At 50.7% G+C, this 19,441-nt stretch overlaps 1 protein-coding gene and 1 long non-coding RNA gene across 3 annotated transcripts in view; one reads left to right on the top strand and one right to left on the bottom strand.

Annotated features, from left to right (window-relative positions):
- LOC140393998 (ectonucleotide pyrophosphatase/phosphodiesterase family member 7-like) overlaps nucleotides 1-19,441 on the bottom strand; it is a 132,723-nt gene that overhangs the window by 4,983 nt on the left and 108,299 nt on the right. The gene's annotated exons all lie outside the window — the stretch shown is intronic.
- Nucleotides 1-19,441, top strand: part of LOC140393999 (uncharacterized) — a 120,591-nt gene that overhangs the window by 100,811 nt on the left and 339 nt on the right. For both annotated transcript variants that reach the window (XR_011935802.1, XR_011935803.1), the window contains exon 2: nucleotides 9,789-9,874. This is a non-coding gene — a long non-coding RNA (uncharacterized lncRNA). The remainder of the gene's footprint in view (nucleotides 1-9,788; nucleotides 9,875-19,441) is intronic.

Here is a 19,441-nt window from a genome sequence, read left to right as displayed (position 1 = left end):
TTTTGACTTCCTCCACCAGACTCGTCAGGTTCCATTTGTGGATCCGTTCCCAGTCATGGGCTGTTTGGATCCCCAGGTAGCGGAATTTGGTTTGGGCTTGTTTGAACGGTAGTCCCTCCAGTTCCGTCCCTTCTCCTTGTGGGTTCACCAGGAAGATTTCACTTTAGCTCAGGTTGGGTTTGCAGCTCAAGAAGCCTCTGAACTCCTTCAGGAGCTTCATGATCTCTTCCATGCTGGCTTTGGGGTTTGAGAGGTAGAGGATAAGGGGAGCATTTCGCGAACAGTGACCACAATTCAGTAAGTTTTAAAGTGCTGGTGGACAAGGATGAGAGTGGTCCTAGGGTGAATATGCTAAATTGGGGGAAGGCTAATTATAACAATATTGGGCAGGAACTGAAGAACCTATATATTGGGGACGGATGTTTGAAGGTAAATCAACATCTGATATGTGGGAGGCTTTCAAGTGTCAGTTGAAAGGAATTCAGGACCGACATGTTCCTGTGAGGAAGAAGGATAAATACGGCAAATTTCGGGAACCTTGGATAACGAGAGATATTGTAGGCCTCATCAAAAAGAAAAAGGAGGCATTTGTCAGGGCTAGAAGGCTGGGAAGAGACAAAGCCTGTGTGGAATATAAGGAAAGTAGGAAGGAACTTAAGCAAGGAGTCAAGAGAGCTAGAAGGGGTCACGAAAAGTCATTGGCAAATCGGGTTAAAGAAAGTCCCAAGGCTTTTTACACGTACATAAAAAGCAAGAGGGTAGCCAGGGAAAGGGTTGGCCCACTGAAGGGTAGGCAAGGGAATCTATGTGTAGAGCCAGAGGAAATGGGCGAGGTACTAAATGAATACTTTGCATCAGTATTCACCAAAGAGAAGGAATTGGTGGATATTGAGTCTGGAGAAGGGTGTGTAGATAGCCTGGGTCACATTGAGATCCAAAAAGACGAGGTGTTGGGCGTCTTGAAAAATATTAAAGTAGATAAGTCCCCAGGGCCTGATGGGATCTACCCCAGCATACTGAAGGAGGCTAGAGAGGAAATTGCTGAGGCCTTGACAGAAATCTTTGGATCCTCACTGTCTTCATGTGATGTCCCAGAGGACTGGTGAATAGCCAATGTTGTTCCTTTGTTTAAGAAGGTTAGCAAAGATAATCCGGTGAGCCTTATGTCAGTGGTAGGGAAATTACTGGAGAGAATTCTTCGAGACAGGATCTCCTCCCATTTGGAAGCAAATGGACGTATTAATGATAGGCAACATTGTTTTGTGAAGGGGAGATCGTGTCTCACTAACTTGATAGAGTTTTTCGAAGAGGCCACAAAGAAGATTGATGCAGGTAGGGCAGTGGATGTTGTCTGTATGGACTTCAGTAAGGCCTTTGACAAGGTCCCTCATGGTAGACTAATACAAAAGGTGAAGTCACATGGGATCAGGGGTGAGCTGGCAAGGTGGATACAGAACTGGCTAGGTCATAGAAGACAGAGAGTAGCAATGGAAAGGTGCTTTTCTAATTGGAGGGCTGTGACTAGTGGTGTTCTGCAGGGATCAGTGCTGGGACCTTTGCTGTTCGTAGTATATATAAATGATTTGGAGGAAAATGTAACTGGTCTGATTAGTAAGTTTGCAGACAACACAAACGTTGGTGGAATTGCGGATAGCGATTAGGACTGTCAGAGGATACAGCAGGATTTAGATCGTTTGGAGACTTGGGCGGAGAGAGGGCAGATGGAGTTTAATTCGGACAAATGTGAGGTAATGCATTTTGGAAGGTCTAATGCAGGTAGGGAATATACAGTAAATGGTAGAACCCTCAAGAGTATTGAAAGTCAGAGAGACGTAGGTGTACAGGTCCACAGGTCACTGAAAGGGGCAACACAGGTGGAGAAGGTAGTCAAGAAGGCATACGGCATGTTTGCCTTCATTGGCCGGGGCATTGAGTATAAGAATTGGCAAGTCATATTGCAGCTGTATAGAACCTTGGTTAGGCCACACTTGGAGTATAGTGTTCAATTCTGGTCGCCACACTACCAGAAGGATGTAGAGGCTTTAGAGAGGGTGCAGAAGAGATTTACCAGAATGTTGCCTGGTATGGAGGGCATTAGCTATGAGGAGCGGTTGAATAAACTCGGTTTGTTCTCACTGGAACGAAGGAGGTTGAGGGGCGACCTGATAGAGGTCTACAAAATTATGAGGGGCATAGACAGAGTGGATAGTCAGAGGCTTTTCCCCGGGGTAGAGGGGTCAATTACTAGGGGGCATAGGTTTAAGGTGAGAGGGGCAAGGTTTAGAGTAGATGTACGAGGCAAGTTTTTTACGCAGAGGGTTGTGGGTGCCTGGAGCTCGCTACCGGAGGAGGTGGTGGAAGCAGGGACGATAGTGACATTTAAGGGGCATCTTGACAAATACATAGGAATAGAGGGATACGGACCCAGGAAGTGTAGAAGATTGTAGTTTAGTCGGGCAGCATGGTCGGCACGGGCTTGGAGGGCCGAAGGGCCTGTTCCTGTGCTGTACATTTCTTTGTTCTTTGTTCTTTGTTAGCTGCCTTCCCTTGACAAAGTCCGTCTGGTCCTCCGTGACCACCTCTGGTACGCAGCTCTGGTACTCAGTCTAGCCAGGGTTTTGCCAGAATCTTTGCATCGACATTGAGTAGCGAGATGGGCTTGTAGGACCCGCACTGGGTTGGGTTTTTGTCCTTCTTGGGTATCAGCGATATTGAGGCTCGTGCTAGTGTTGGCAATAGGGAGCCCCTTACCTGTGAATCTGCGAGCATCTCCCGCAAGTGTGGGGTCAGTGCTGTCACAAATGTTTTGTAGACATCCCCCCAGATTCAATCTGGCTCTGATGTCTTCCCAGCCTGCAAGGAGTTAACTCTCCATGACCTCTTCCAATTCTAATGGTGGTGGTATGTATTAGGGGTCATGTGGGACTGTGAAGCCGTGATGCTATTGGCTGACAGATCCCGGGTTCTGGTTGGCTGCTGACTCCTGGCTCCGCCCTGAAGGCGGAGTATAAGAACCCGAGCTTCTCCCCGCCGCTTCATTCTGTTGCTGAACTGCAAGTCCCCACAAGTCTCGCTTAATAAAGCCTGAATCGACTTCATCACTTCTCGTCTCTCTCGTAAGTCATTGTGCGCTACAATTTATTAAGTGAGCTTAAAAGACTATGGAGCTCCGGATCGCCCCGGAATGCCTGCGGATCAGCCCCCACGCAGCGAACTCGGCAGCAGTATTTAAACACTGGCAAGCATGTTTTGAAGGCTACCTCCGAACGGCCCCCGGCCGGATCACAGAAGACCAGAAAATGCAGGTCCTGCATTCGAGGTTAGGCCCGGAAATTTACCCTCTCATAGAAGACGCAGAGGATTTCCCGACGGCGCTCGCATTACTGAAGGGCATCTACGTTCGGCCCGTAAACCAGGTCTGAACCAGCGCCACCAACTCGCAACGAGACGGCAAAGTCCCGGAGAATCGCTAGAAGAATTCTACGCCGCGCTGCTAATTTTGGGACGGGGCTGCAGCTGCCCGCCGGTGAACGCGATCGAACACACGGACATGCTAATTCGCGATGCTTTTGTGGCAGGTATGAACTCTCCCCAAATCCGCCAAAGACTTTTAGAAAGAGAGTCGCTAGGACTCTCAGAGGCACGGGCCCTTGCAGCTTCCCTAGATGTGGCCTCGCAAAACGCCCGCGCCTACGGCCCCGACCGCGCAGCAGCCCCTTGGGCTACGTGGACCCCCGTCGCGACAAACCCCCCCCTCGCAGGCTTGCGCGGTTAAAGCGCCAGACCATCCCAGGGGGACCCGCTGCTATTTCTGCGGGCAAGCGAAACACCCCCGGCAGCGCTGCCCGGCCCGCGCAGCTATTTGTAAAAGCTGCGGCAAGAAGGGCCATTACGCGGCAGTGTGCCGGTCCCGGGGGGTCGCCGCAATACCCGGAGAAGAACGAGCCCAGCATATCCCAAACGCTCCCCAGCGCCCCATGTGCGACCCGCGGGTGCCGCCATTTTGGGTCCCGGGCACCACGAGGGGAGGATGGGCGCCGCCATCTTGTGACCCCCCAGCCACGTGCGATTCATGGACGCCACCATCTTGGTTGACAACAAAGGACCCCAGCATCGACGGCTCCACGGGGTCCGCAGAAGACGCCGCGACACTACTACCACGACTGGCTTCGGTGACTCTGGATCAATCATGGCCCCGAACGCTCCAGACGACGACAACAACGGTGCTGATCAACGGACACGAGACAACATGCCTGATCGACTCCGGGAGCACTGAAAGTTTTATTCACCCAGACACGGTAAGACGCTGTTTTCTGACAATCCATCAAAGCACGCAAAAGATTTCACTAGCTGCAGGATCCCACTCCGTAGAGATCAAAGGGTTCTGCATCGCGAACCTAACAGTGCAAGGGAGGGAGTTTAAGAACTACAGGCTCTACGTCCTTCCCCAACTCTGCGCGCCCACATTACTGGGATTAGATTTCCAGTGTAACCTGCAGAGCCTAACATTTCAATTCGGCGGCCCAATACCCCCACTTACTATTTGCGGCCTCGCAACTCTCAAGGTTGAACCGCCGCCCTTGTTTGCAAACCTCACCCCGGATTGCAAACCCGTCGCCACTAGGAGCAGACGGTACAGCGCCCAGGACCGGATATTTATTCGGTCTGAAGTCCAGCGGTTGCTGAAGGAAGGCATAATCCAGGCCAGCAATAGTCCCTGGAGAGCCCAGGTGGTAGTAGTAAAGACCGGGGAGAAGCAAAGGATGGTCGTAGACTATAGTCAGACCATCAACAGGTACACGCAGCTAGATGCGTACCCTCTCCCCCGCATATCCGACATGGTAAATCGGATTGCCCAGTATAAGGTTTTCTCCACCGTGGACCTCAAGTCCGCCTACCACCAGCTCCCCATCCGCCCAGGTGACCGCAAGTACACAGCCTTCGAGGCAGACGGGCGTCTATACCACTTCCTAAGGGTCCCATTTGGTGTCACAAACGGGGTCTCGGTCTTCCAACGGGAGATGGACCGAATGGTTGACCAGCACGGGTTGCAGGCCACGTTCCCGTATCTCGACAACGTAACCATCAACGGCCATGATCAGCAGGACCACGACGCCAACCTCCAAAAATTGCTCCAGACCGCTAATGCCCTGAACCTCACATACAACGAGGAAAAGTGCGTTTTTAGCACAAACCGGTTGGCCATCCTGGGAAACGTAGTGTGCAATGGGATAATAGGCCCCGACCCCGAACGCATGCGCCCTCTTATGGAATTTCCCCTCCCCCACTGCTCCAAAGCCCTGAAACATTGCCTGGGTTTCTTTTCATATTACGCCCAGTGGGTCCCCCAGTATGCAGACAAGGCCCGCCCGCTAATACAGTCCACTACCTTCCCCCTGTCGACAGAGGCTCGCCAGGCCTTCAGCCGCATCAAAGCGGATATCGCAAAGGCCACGATGCGCGCCATCGACGAGTCCCTCCCCTTCCAGGTCGAGAGCGACGCATCCGACGTAGCTCTGGCGGCCACCCTTAACCAAGCAGGCAGACCCGTGGCCTTTTTCTCCCGGACCCTCCACGCCTCAGAAATCCGCCACTCCTCAGTGGAAAAGGAAGCCCAAGACATAGTGGAAGCTGTGCAACATTGGAGGCATTACCTGGCCGGCAGGAGATTCACTCTCCTCACCGACCAACGGTCGGTAGCCTTCATGTTTGATAATGCACAGCGGGGCAAAATTAAAAATGACAAGATCTTAAGGTGGAGGCTCGAGCTCTCCACCTTCAACTATGAGATCTTGTACCGTCCCGGAAAGCTGAACGAGCCGTCCGATGCCCTATCCCGCGGCACATGTGCCAACGCACAAATAGACCACCTCCAAGCCCTCCACGAGGACCTCTGCCATCTGGGGGTCACTCGATTCTACCATTTCGTTAAGTCCCGCAACCTCCCCTACTCTGTGGAGGAGGTCCGTACAGTCACCAGGAACTGCCACATCTGCGCAGAGTGCAAACCGCACTTTTTCAGGCCGGATAGAGCGCACCTGATCAAGGCTTCCCGCCCCTTTGAACGCCTCAGTTTGGATTTCAAAGGGCCCCTCCCCTCCACTGACCGCAACGCATACTTCCTGAACGTGGTGGACGAGTACTCTCGTTTCCCCTTCGCCATCCCCTGCCCCGATATGACAGCGGCCACAGTCATTAAAGCCCTTGGCACCATATTCACACTGTTCGGTTGCCCCGCGCAATGATATATACATCCATAGCGCCAGGGGGTCCTCCTTCATGAGTGACGAGCTGCGCCAGTTCCTGCTCAGCAAGGGCATAGCCTCGAGCAGGACGACCAGCTACAAACCCCGGGGGAACGGGCAAGTAGAGAGGGAGAACGGCACGGTCTGGAAGACTGTCCTGCTGGCCCTACGGTCCAGGGATCTCCCAGTTTCCCGGTGGCAGGAGGTACTCCCGGATGCTCTCCACTCCATCCGGTCGCTGCTGGTGACTAACCAAACGCCTCATGAGCGCCTCCTTGTCTTCCCCAGGAAGTCCTCCTCCGGAACGTCGCTGCCGACCTGGCTGGCGGCCCCAGGACCCATCTTGCTCCGGAAACATGTGCGGGCGCACAAATCGGACCCGTTGGTCGAGAGGGTTCACCTTCTCCACGCGAACCCGCAGTACGCCTACGTGGCGTACCCTGACGGCCGACAGGACACGGTCTCCCTGCGGGACCTGGCGCCCGCCGGCAACACACACACACACCCCCGACACCAACCATCCCCTCCCTGTCACCGGCGCACCCCGCGACCGCCCCCTTCCCGGGGGGATCGGTCCTCCTCCCGTGCCCGCCCGAGTGAAACAGGAACAAACACCGAAACACTCCTGGAGACGACAACGCCTGAACAAGCACCTGCACCACCACCGGGGCTGAGGCGATCGACGAGGAAGACCTGACCGCCCGCTCGACTCGTGGCATCCGCGTGACACCAAGAATGTTGTATTGTAACAAAAAAAAAATTTTTTTCTTGCTAATATTGTAAATAGTTTCACAAACTTGTACATAGGCCAGTGTAGGGCTAAAACTGTAGTAACATGTCCGAAATTCTCCTTCCAGAGCCAGCCTTGTAAACCCCTACCACCATGCGAACCACCACCCCGCCGGGTTCCTTTTTAACAAGGGGTGAATGTGGTGGTATGTATTAGGGGTCATGTGGGACTGTGAAGCCGTGATGCTATTGGCTGACAGATCCCGGGTCCTGGTTGGCTGCTGACTCCTGGCTCCGCCCTGAAGGCGGAGTATAAGAACCCGAACTTCTCCCCGCCGCTTCATTCTGTTGCTGAACTGCTGGGGACAAGTCTCACTTAATAAAGCCTGAATCGACTTCATCACTTCTCGTCTCTCTCGTAAGTCATTGTGCGCTACACAGGCCCCATCTCCTATCATGCCCCTGACTGGCATGTCCAGTTCATCGAGGAATTGCTTCATACCGAGACCCCCTTGGGGTCTCGGAGGTGTACAGTCCGTAGTAGAAGGTCTCAAGGGCCTCGTTGACCTTTTCTGGTGTGCGACTAGCCTGCCGCTGTTGTCCCTAACCAGCCCTATTTCCCTTGTGGCTGCCTGTTTTCTCAGCTAGTGAGCCAGCAGACGGCTGCCTTTATCTCCATGTTCATAAAAAGCCCCTGTGCCTGGTGGAGCTGGTGCATTGCTTTACTTGTGGAGAGCAGGTTAAAGTTAATTTGTAGTTTCTTCCTCTTGGCCAGTAACTCTATGGTCGTGGAGTACTACTGGTCCACCTGAGGACCTGAGGAAGGAGCAGCGCTCCGAAAGCTAGTGACATCGAAACAAACCTGTTGGACTTTAACCTGGTGCTGTAAGACTTCTTACTGTGCTCACCCCAGTCCAACGCCGGCATCTCCACATCATGTCCACCTAACAGTATGGAATCAACCAGTTGCTGCCTAGGTGGCCGATCTTCCCTATTTCTTGTATGGAATAATTTCTTGCCTTGGTTGCAATAATTCTTCCCCTTATCACTGCCTTCAGCACCTCCCAGAATGTGGAGGGTGACACCTCCCCTTTCTGGTTGTTGGCAACGTACCCATCTATGGCTTGTGATATCCGTTTGCAGAATGCCTTATCAGCCACGAGGGCCATGTCCAGCCACCATGGGGGGCATTGCACCCGGCCCATCTCCGGCCTCACATCCATGTGGTGTGGCACGTGGTCGGAGATTATGATTGTAGAGCACTCCGTTCCTACGACGCGTTGAAGCACCGCTTTTCCCACTATAAAATGCTGATGCTGGTGTAGACCCTGTGTACCTGAGAGAAGAAGGAGAACTCCTTCTTCCCTGGGCGTGTGAACCTCTGTGGGTTCACTGTCTTCATCTGTTCCATGAACACTCCCACTTCCTTTGCTTTGATCTTTTGTTGTTTGATTTTTTTCCCCCCGATTTGGGGTTTGACCTGTCTGTCCGTGGGTCCTATACACTGTCAAAGTTCGGCCACCCATGATGAGTCGGTGTGTGTCTATGTGGGAATTTCTGCCATGGGCTTTTTCATGAATTTCATATCGTCCCAGTATGCTTTGTTAAATTCTGCCCAGCGCTTGGTCAGGTCTGCACAATGTCCTAATACACCTGATGAGTCGGTGTGTGTCTATGTGGGAATTTCTGCCATGGGCTTTTTCATGAATTTCATATCGTCCCAGTACACTTTAACAAGGACCATTGGAGCCATTTCCAGGATGCCAGTCATCATGACGTACCGTTCCCCTTGGTCAGTAACCATCCTCGTCGCTGTAAATGCTGTCTTCTTATTGAGCAATATGGCCACCTTCCTTACCCTTGTCCAGTAGCATGAATGGTACCTCTGGCCCACCCAGCTGCTTCTTACCTGCAGTCGGTCCTTCTACCTCAGGTGGGTATCCTGGAGGAAGACGATGTACAGGACCTTAGTTAGGCCTCATTTGGAATATTGTGTACAATTCTGGTAGCCACACTACCAGAAGATTGTGAATGCTTTGGAGTGGGTTTACTTGCATGTTGACTAGCTGAGTGGTTTTCATGCTGTAAACCTCGAGAAATGATGGCAACAATAAAAGTGGCGCTGGTCACCCTGCCAACGGTACTGGGAAAGGCGACTAGAGACTCAGGAAGCAACGATCAGAGAGCTGGAGAAGGTCTCGACCAACCAGTGCGATCAGATTGCCATCCTGGAGTCAGAAATGGCAAGGTTGGTGGTGACGCAAGGGACACTAAAGGTGAAGGACGAGGATCAAGATAATCGGTTGCGCCGCCAGAACATCCGCATTGCGAGTCCGTCCACCCTTCCTCCTCCTGTGCCCTGCCGCTACCTTTCCCTCCTTTCTGAGACTTAACTCCAGAATTCTGCACTGTAAATTCTATGATAATCTATGATTCTATGATAATCTATGATAACTTATAAAGAGGTGGTTCAGTCCCACACAAATAGTCTCTCAGTGACTCGATACCCTGGGGTATCTTGTTCAATGCTGGTGGCGTTGTTGTCTTCCCAACCTGTGGTTGTGGAAGAACTCGTCTACATCTGCCAGTTCGATTAAATAATATTCCCTGCCATGGAACGTCACTCAGACCTTGGTGACAGCATTCTAAACCACATCTTGTTTTTATAAAGAGCTGCCTTGGCTTTGTTAAATTCTGCCCAGCGCTTGGTCAGGTCTGCACAATGTCCTAATACACCCGGATCGAGTGAGCCTCCCAGATGCAGGACCTTGTGCATCTCGCCCAATTTAATATCTTTTCCTGGTCTTGGTACAGGTGCAGCTTCGCAATGATGGCCGGTGGCTTTTCCCCAGGATTGGACTTTGGCTGGAGTGATCTGTCGGTTCTGTCTACTTCTGAAGGTATGGGGAAGCTTGCCCTTCCCACCGGTTTGCCTAGCATTTGGGTCACAGGGTTCTTGCCATTGTTCCCTCTAGTAGGCCCACAATGCGGAGGTTCTGGCGGCGCAATCAATTTTCTTGATCCTCATCCTTCACCTTTAGTGTCCATTGCGTCGCCACCAACCTTGCCATTTCTGACTCCAGGATGGCAATCTGATTGCACTGGTTGGTCGAGACCTTCTCCAGCGACTAGGGGCTTTTCACAGGAATTTCATTGCAGTGTTAATGTAAGCCTAACTTGTGACACTAATAAAGATTATTATTATCCAGCCTCCCCTCATAACTCAAACCATCAAGTCCCGGTAGCATCCTAGTAAATCTTTTCTGCACTCTTTCTAGTTTAATAATATCCTTTCTATAATAGGGTGACCAGAACTGTATTTAGTATTCCAAGTGTGGCCTGACTAATGTCTAGTACAACTTCAGCAACACGTCTAACTCCTGTATTCAATGTTCTGACCAATGAAACCAAGCATGCCGAATGCCTTCTTCATCATCCAGACCACCTGTGACTCCACTTTCAAGGAGCTATGAACCTGTACTCCTCGATCTCTGTTCTATAACTCCCCCCAACTCCCTACCATTAACTGAGTAGGTCCTGCCCCGATTCGATCGACCAAAATGCTCCACCTCACATTTGTCTCAATTAAACTCCATCCTCCATTTATCGGCCCACTTACCCAACTGATCAAGATCCCGTTGCAATCCTTGATAACTGTCTTCACTGTCCACTCTGTCAGGTCAGTCAGGGGGATAGTTAGGTGGTGGGGTGGTAGTCGGGTCGGCTGTTAATTGTTGGAGGGGTGTATCGAGGTTATTCATGAAGGCCCGTCTTGCATCTTTGACTTTGTCTATATATATCTTTCTGGAACATACCTCTTCATTCATCTGAGGAAGGAGCTGTGCTCCGAAAGCTAGTGTTTGAAAGAAACCTGTTGGACTTTAACCTGGTGTTGTAAGACGTCTTACTGTACTCTGCCACCAATCTTGTTGTCGCCTGCAAACTTACTAACCATGCCTCCTAAATTCTCATCCAAATCATTAATATAAATAACAAATAACAATGGACCAGCACAGATTCCTGAGGCACACAGCTGGTCACAGGCCTCCAGTTTGAAAAACAACCCTCAACAACCACCCTTTGTCTTCTGTCGTCAAGCCAATTTTGTATCCAATTCGCTGTCTCACCCTGGATACCATGAGATTTAACCTTATGCAACAACCTACCATGAGATACCTTGTCAACGGCCTTGTTGTCCATGTTGACAACTTCGACTGCACCGCCCTCTTGGTTGAAAACGCATGAGACATGGTCGGAGAATAGCCGGGGGGGGGTGGGGGGTGAACGGCGGACGCCGGATGCCGAATTCTCTGGCGCCGGTTTACAGGCGGGGATCGCGCCGCGCCAGTCGGGGTCCGTTGGCAGCGGCCCCCCCGGCAATTCTCCAGACCCTGATGAGCCGAGCGGCCACCCGTTTTCGGCCAGTCCCGCCGGCGTGAAATAGACATGCTCCACCACGGCGAGACATGGCTTGGAGGGCGGCTTGCGGAGTCCTCAGGGGGGTGCGGGGGGAATCCGGCCCCGGGGGGGGGGCCCCCATGGTGGCTTGGCCCGCGATCGGGGCCCACCGATCTGCAGGCGGGCCTGTGCCATGAGGGCATTCTTTGCCTCCGCGCCGGCCTCTGTAAGGCTCTGCCATAGCCGACGCGGAGAAGAAACCCCTGGCCATGCGCCAGAACACGCCGGCAGTCCTGCGCATGCGCCAACTCGCGCCGGCCCACTGCGGCTCTTCCTCTGGAGGATTCCGCAACTTCCGGGCCGCCCTTGGCGCCGGTACGGGCGTCCCCGCCAATTGAGGGAGAATCCCGCCCATGATTTTCCACTCACAAAGCCATTCTGAGTGTTCCTAATCAGTCCTTGCCTCTCTAAATGCCTGTAAGATCCTGTCTGTCAGAATACCTTCTGCAACTTACCCACCACAGACGTTAGGCATCTGTAGTTCTCAGGCTTTTCCCTGTGGCCCTTCTTAAAGCAATGCACAACATTTGCTACCCTCCAATGTGCAGGCACCTCACATGTGGTTGTCAATGATTCAAATATCTCTGCCAGGGGACTTGTAATTCCCTCCCTCGCCTCCCACAACGTCCTGGGATACATTTCATCAGATCCCGGAAATTTATCAACTTGATGCGCTTTAAGACTTCCAGCATCTCCTTCTCTGTAATATTTACACTCCTCAAGACATCACTATTTATTTCCCCAAGTTCCCTGACACCCATGCTTTTCTCAACAGTAAAATTTGATGAGAAATATTTATTTAAGATCTCACCCATCTCTTGTGGATCCACACATAGATGTCCTTGTAGATCCTTAGGAGGCCCTACTTTGATGGCATCCTTGAGCTCCTGGAGTTTCTGCATTAGGAACTCCCTCCATTCATTCATCCGCGGTATGAGCCCTGTGTGTGGTCATACGGTTCCTCCCAATCAGGTGTGACTGGGACTTGCCACCCCATGTGCTTTCCACCCCCTTGGTCCTTCTCGCAAGGCTCTTACTGCCTTTGCCATCTTTCTGGCCTGGAGTTGCTGCTGCTTGGCATGCCTTGTCTTGATGGTATTGGAGGAGGGTGAGGGGTCTTTCTCCCGGTTTCAGTGATCTATTTTGGGCTGAAAGCGCCTAAATCTCAGTTTCCAGGAGGAGAGCCACCTTTCATGCATCCGCTCAGAACATACCTGTCACCGGAAGTCCAGTGTGTATATTATGGGTAAGTGAATCACTGAGTGAATGGATCTGAGTAGGGTAGCAGGAGTAGGGTGGGTAATTGGATTCGGTCAGGTAGTCAGGTTGGGACATATTTAGGTCAGTCAGGGGGATAGTTAGGTGGTGGGGTGGTAGTCGGGTTGGCTGCTAATTGTTGGAGGGGTGTATCGAGGTTATTCATGAAGCCTGTCTTCTCAACCTTGCCCCTTGCCTGAGGTGTGGTAATCCTCAGGTTAGATCACCACCAGTAAAGGGAAAAACAACCGATGGTCATCTGGGACTATGATGACTTTACATAGAAAGGGGACTCAGGGAGTCAGTATGAGTGATTGGAGGAAGTCGATTCTGGAGTTAGACTCGGGTTTTTCTGTCTAACATTTCCTGGGTAAGTGTAAAAGCTGCGAGACTCAACGACTCGCCAGGTAAAAATTTACACATTTGCTTTTGAAGTTTCACTGTATACAAAAGAGCTCAAAGAATGCTCATTACTCCTTAAATCCCTGGGCATTGACTGGCCAGCGCTAAACTGCTATTTCAACTGCTCCGCAAGGTCTGCCCCATCTCCTTCCCCCTTCAAGTTATTTATTACCTTATTAATACACACAACTATTTACAATAATAGTCCATTAGAAAATGGTGGGGGGAACATAGTATAGTCACTCAAAATTTCAGTCTTTCAGGAGATTTCTAAACTCTCTGAGAACACCTCAGCTCTCTGGTTGGCTCTGCCTCAGTTGAGATAGCGATGCCTTGAGCAGCAGTTGGGTGGTTTGCAATTTCAGGAAGTGTGTTAGTGCAGACATCTGTTTCAGTTCCCATTGAGTCCTTTCTCTGGAGTAACCCCACTGAACTTGTCACTATTGGAGGGAATGCTCCTGAATTCCTGAATGATGTTCTAGATTACACACTGGAGTTCAGGTTTTTTTATGATCAAGCCAGGTGCATTCTGTTTGGTTCAGCACTTAATTTGGATACGGCCAAAACAGATAGAATCTCAGAATTTGCATCTTTCCAGAGGGTGATCTCCCCTCAACAATAGCATTTATCAAAATTTCTGGGTTGTTTACTCATTTTATTTTATTTTGTCTCCTGCTTTGCTCAGTGAGTTTCTGCTCTATCTGTTGTGCGCACTCAATTCTGCCCTCTCAATTTGTAAATCCTTGAGCAATACCTGATATACCTGGCCTACCTGCACTAACTCAAGTGCACCTTTTCCACACTCTCAATCGCATGAGTAATTTCCATGGCTTTCTCTTGGGGATAGCTCAGGGCATAAGATACTGCAAAAACTTGTGGTAAGCTTTTTTGGGAGACCTTTAAGGTTCAGGAAAATCTAAAATAAAAAAAGCTAAGATGAACTATGAACGGAAACAAGCAGAAAACATAAATACTCAAACCAAAAGCTTCTATCAGTATATAAAGAGGAAGAAAATAGCTAAAGTAAATGTTGGCCCTTTAGACGATGATACTGGTGAAGAAATAATGAGGTTATAGGGCTGGATTCGCCGATTTAGAGACAACGGGCGGGATTCTCCCCTACCCAGCGGGGCGGGGGGGTCCCGGCGTGATGGAGTGGCGGGAACCACTCTGGCGTTGGGCCGCCCCAAAAGGTGCGGACACCTTGAGGGGCTAGGCCCGCGCCGGAGTGGTTTCCGCTCCACCGGCTGGTGTGGAAGGACTTTGGCGCCACGCCAGACAGGGCCGAAAGGACTTCGCCGGCCTGCGTAAGTCCACGCATGCGCGAGAGCGTCAGCGGCTGCTGATGTCATCCCCGCGCATGCGCAGGGAAGGGGGTCCCTTCCGCCTCCGCCATGGTGAAGACCATGGCGAAGGCGGAAGAAATAGAGTGCCCCCACGGCACAGGCCCACCCGCGGGTCGGTGGGCCCCGATCGCAGGCCAGGCCACCCCCAGGACCCCGGAGCCCGCCCGCGCTGCCTGCTCCCGCCGGTAAGGTAGGTGGTTTAATCCACGCTGGCTGGAGAGGGTTGACAGCGGCGGGACTTCGGCCCATCGCGGGCCGGAGAATCGGCGGGGGGTGGGCCCGCCGACCGGCACGCGCGATTCCCGCCCCTGCCGAATCTCTGGTGGTGGAGAATTCAGGACACGGCGGGGGCGGGATTCACGCAAGCCCCCGGCGATTCTCCGACCCGGCGGGGGTCAGAGAATCCCGCCCAATGTCCTGACTCCGATGTGGGAATGGTAGCGTTTTACAACCAGAACATCAGCGCAAAACGGCCACCGTTCCTCCGTCTGGTGGGAGGCTAGCAGGCAGGCAGCGTAGAGCACCCGATTCTAGCTGCTGATACTACCAGAGAATTGGCAGATCCGTGGCCGCACATGCGCACGGCGGCGGCCTGCAGCAGCCGCGCTGTGCTATATGCGTCGGCGGGTGCGGACCTGGCCTGCCAAATAGTGCCCCCCCTTTGGCCAGGCTGTCCATCCCCGGACCACCCCGCACCAGTTCCCCCAGCCCCTGCCACAGCACCCCCTGCCCGCGGATCGGCTCTCCCCTGACTGTGGCGGCGCTGGACTCAGTCTGCAGCCGCCACGCTGAGTTCCCGAAAAAAAACATGAGAGACCCACGTCGTTGGGAACTCAGCCGGTTGGGGGCGGAACATCGGGGGGTGGGCCTCAGGCAACATCCTGAGGCCATCCATGCAGCATGCGGTGTTCTCCTAGAGTTCCCTGTTTTGGAGGGGGCGGAGCATCGCAAAAGCGGTGCTGCCCCCAATTTTGGCACCAACGTGGATTCTCCAGCTGATCGACGAACGCAATTTTGGTGTAGGAGACCGGAGAATCCCGCCCATGGTATTTCAAAACTTCCTGAATTCTGGAAAGGTCCCGGTGGATTGGACGCATGCTAATGTAATGCCGCTATTCACAAAGGGAGAGAGGCAAAGTGTAGGAAACTATAGACTGGTTAGCTTTACCTCTGTGGTGGGGAAGTTGCTGGAATCAATCATTAGAGATGACTGAACATTTGGAAAGTCAACGTTCAATCCATCTTTGTCAGCATGGTTTCATGAAGGGTAAGTCCTGATTGACAAACTTACTTGAGTTCTTTGAGGATGTAACCAGCAAGGTGACTAATGGACCCAGAAAGTGTTTGACAAGGTGCTGCACAAAAGACTGATCCAGAAGGTGAGATCGCAGGGGATTGGGGGTAGTGTATTAGATTGGATAGAAGATTGGCTGAGGGTTGGGATAAATGGGTCCTTGTCTGATGAACTGTAACCAGCGGGATGCCACAGGGGTCAGCCCTTGGACCTGAACTTTTTACAATCTATATAAATGATATACAAGCAGCAACAGGGTGTATCGTAGCAAAATTTGCGAATGATACTGAAATTGGTGGGAAAGCAGGCAGTGCAGAGGAGATAAAGAGTTTACAGAAAGATATAGATAGGCTAGGAGAACGGGCCAAAATTTGACAGGTGGAACTTAATGTGGATAAGTGAGGTTATCCATTTTAGCCAATAAAATAGAAAGGCAAATTATTATCTCAATCGAAAGCAAATTGAAATTTGTCTGGGTAGAGGGATCTGGGTGTCTTTGTTCATGAATCGTAGAAAGCCAGTATGTAGGTACAGCATGTAATTCAAAAGGCAAATGGAATTTTAGCATTTATTGCAAAAGGGGCTGCACGGTTGCACAGTGGTTATCACAGTTGCTTCACAATTCCAGGGTCTCAGGTTTGATTCCTGGCTTGGATCTGTGCGGAGTCCGCACGTTCTCCCCGTGTTTGCGTGCGTTTGCTCCGGGTCCTCCGGTTTCCTCCTACAGTCCAAAGATGTGCAGGTTAGGTGGATTGGCCATGCTAAATTGCCCTTAGTGCCCAAACAAAAAAGGTTAGGTTGGGTTATGGGGATAGGGTGGAGGTGTGGGGTCAGGGTGAAGGTATAGGCTTAGGTAGGGTGCTCTTTCCAAGGGCCGGTGCAGACTCGATAAGCCAAATGACCTCCTTTTGCACTGTAAATTCTATGATTCTATGACTGGAGTATAAAAGTAGAGAAGTGTTGCTGCAATTGTATATAGGGTGTTGGTGAGACCACATCTGGAGTGATGATTTCCTTATTTGAGGAAGGATGTGGTGGCATTGCAGGCAGTTCAAAGGAGGTTCACCATATTGATTTCGGGAATGAAAGGTTTGACATATGAGGAGAAATTGAACAGTTTGGGTTTATGCTCACTGGAGTTTAGAAGAATGAGAGTGGATCTGATCGAGGTGTATTAAATATTAAAAGGGATTGATGAAGTAAATGTAGACCAAACGTTCCCCCTTGTGGGGCAAAGTGGAGTTAGAAGTCACAGATATAGGCTGAGAGGTGGTAGATATAATGCTGAGATGAGGAGGAACTACTTCTTGCAGAGAGTGGTGAATTTGTGGAACATGCTGCCCCATAGTGCGGCAGAGTCTGAATCGTTAAATGGTTTCAAGGAGGAGATAGATATATTACTGATTTTTTTTAATGAGTCAAAGGGATGTGGGGAACAGGCAGGGAGGTGGATTTGAGATGAGGAAGAGATCACCCATGATCTGATTGAATGACAGAGCAGGCACGAAGGGCAGAATTTCCTATTGCTGTTCTGAAGTCCAATGTTCTTATGTCAAATCTTATTTTATGCTCAAAGCTTTTCCTGTACTTTAATGTTATTTACACCGCAAACGAATCTGTCTTGCAGCATGTCACTCAACAATGATCTAAATTTGAATAAATCTGCTGATTTTCTTAGTCCTTCCGTGCATGTCACAATCACCTCAACTGGAACTCTTACAGCAGTGTTAAACTTAAAACACTGCATGATGATAGATGGTCGGAGGTTGGAATAATCCTTTACCAATGTTACAAGGTCGTCAAAAAATTAGAATCAGGAATTTCTGGGAATGACAGGTTTCTAATGAGATTGTAGGATTGTGGTCCACATACTGTAAACAGAATGATGTTTGCTCATGCTCATTATCATTTCATTAGAGGTGAAGAAATAGCAAAGTCTTTCAATATACTGAATGATCATCAAAGAAAAGGACTTTGTGGAAGATGTTTCTTGGGTCGGGTGTGTGGATAGTTGACATCAAAAAGTGTTTTAAAAGATATTAAGGTAGATCAGTCTCCTGGGCCTGATGGGATTTACCCCGGAATACTGAGGGAAGCAAGGGAGGAAATTGCTGGGTCCTTGTATCCTCATTGGCTACAGGTGATGTCCCAGAATACTGGAGAATAGCTAATGTGGTACCGCTATTTAAGAAAGGTCACAGGGATAATCCAGGAAATTATAGGCCGGTGAGCCTCACATCGGTAGTAGTGACACATAGTGTTGAGGATTGTCAGAGGTTACAACAAGACATAGGTTGGAGACTTGGGCAGAGAAATGGCAAATGGAGTTTAGTCTGGACAAGTGTGAGATAATGCATTTTGGTAGGTCTAACATAAAGGGGAAATATACAGTAAATGGCAAAACTCTCAGGAATATAGAAAGTCAAAGAGATCTGGATGTACAGGAACACAGATCTTTGCAAGTGGCAACACAAGTGGACAAGGTAGTCAAGATAGCATACAAAATGCTTGCCTTCATTGGACGGGGCATTGAGTATAAAAACTGGCACGTCATGCTACAGTTGCATAGAACCTTGGTAGGGCCGCATTTGGAATATTGCGCACAATTCTGGTCGCCACACTAACAGAAGGATGTGGAGGCTTTGGAAAGGGTGCAGAGGAGGTTTACCAGGATGTTGCCTGATCTGGAGGGTGTTAGTTATGCAGAGAGGCTGAATAGACTTGGACTGTTTTCATTACAATGACGGAGGTTGAGGGGCGACCTGAAAGAGATCTACAAGATTATAAGGGGCATGGATAGAGTGGATGGGCAGACACTCTTTCCCAGGGTGGAGGGGTTAGTCCAGGGGGCATAGGTTTAAGGTTTGTGGGGGAAAGTTTAGAGGAGATGTGCATGGCAGGTTTTTTATGCAGAGTGCCTGGAATGCGTTGCCAGGGGAGGTTGTGGAAGCAGATACATTAACGGCGTTCAAAAGGAATCTCGACAAACACATGGATAGGATGGGTATAGAGGGTTACGGCACTAGGAAGTGCTGAGGGTTTTGGCCAAGGGTGGCATCATGATCGGTACAGGCTCGGAGGGCCGAAGGGACTGTTCTTTGAACCCAGTGTTTAGTCTCTGGGTCATTTTGAACTTTGAAGTCAGACCTTTCCCCCCTGATTCCAGGAGCTGATGACTGCAGTCCCGATTTACCTTGTTGCCAAATATTCCACAATACTTGGCAGGTGAAAGTTGACAAAATTTGTTTGTTTAGGTTTAATGACATGCAAATGAGGACAAACAATACCACCCTAATCCTTAACTCCCCGGGCGCGGACTGCAGGCTAAACGACTTCAATCACTGCTTCGCGAGTGTGGACGGGTGCTCTGCGAGTTAACCGATCAATTGTCACTCTGCAAGTTTGGACTCACGCTCTGCCGCTCCACGGGTTCTGCCGCGCCACCACGGTAACTGTGATTCAGGCAAGTCCCACAAAACTGTCTGAAGCTTCCGACTCTAGTTCAGAGTTGGAGATTTGAGGAGGGTCCGGCAGAGAAAGGCAAATGGTGGTCGGAAGTTCAAACTTCCCAGGTAATTCCCAAATCGGTGAGTGCACCTGGACATCTGTGGGACCCCAATGCATATCTTGGGTTATCTGGATCCTGATAATCTGGAGATTGAATGATCTGAGCCATAATTGTTTGCTGTCAGCGTTGGGGAGGGAACTAT

The sequence above is a fragment of the Scyliorhinus torazame genome, chromosome 17 (genome assembly GCF_047496885.1).
Source record: "Scyliorhinus torazame isolate Kashiwa2021f chromosome 17, sScyTor2.1, whole genome shotgun sequence".
NCBI lineage: Eukaryota > Metazoa > Chordata > Chondrichthyes > Carcharhiniformes > Scyliorhinidae > Scyliorhinus > Scyliorhinus torazame.
Note: the sequence above shows the minus strand (reverse complement) of the source record. Positions and strands in the feature narration are given on the sequence as shown.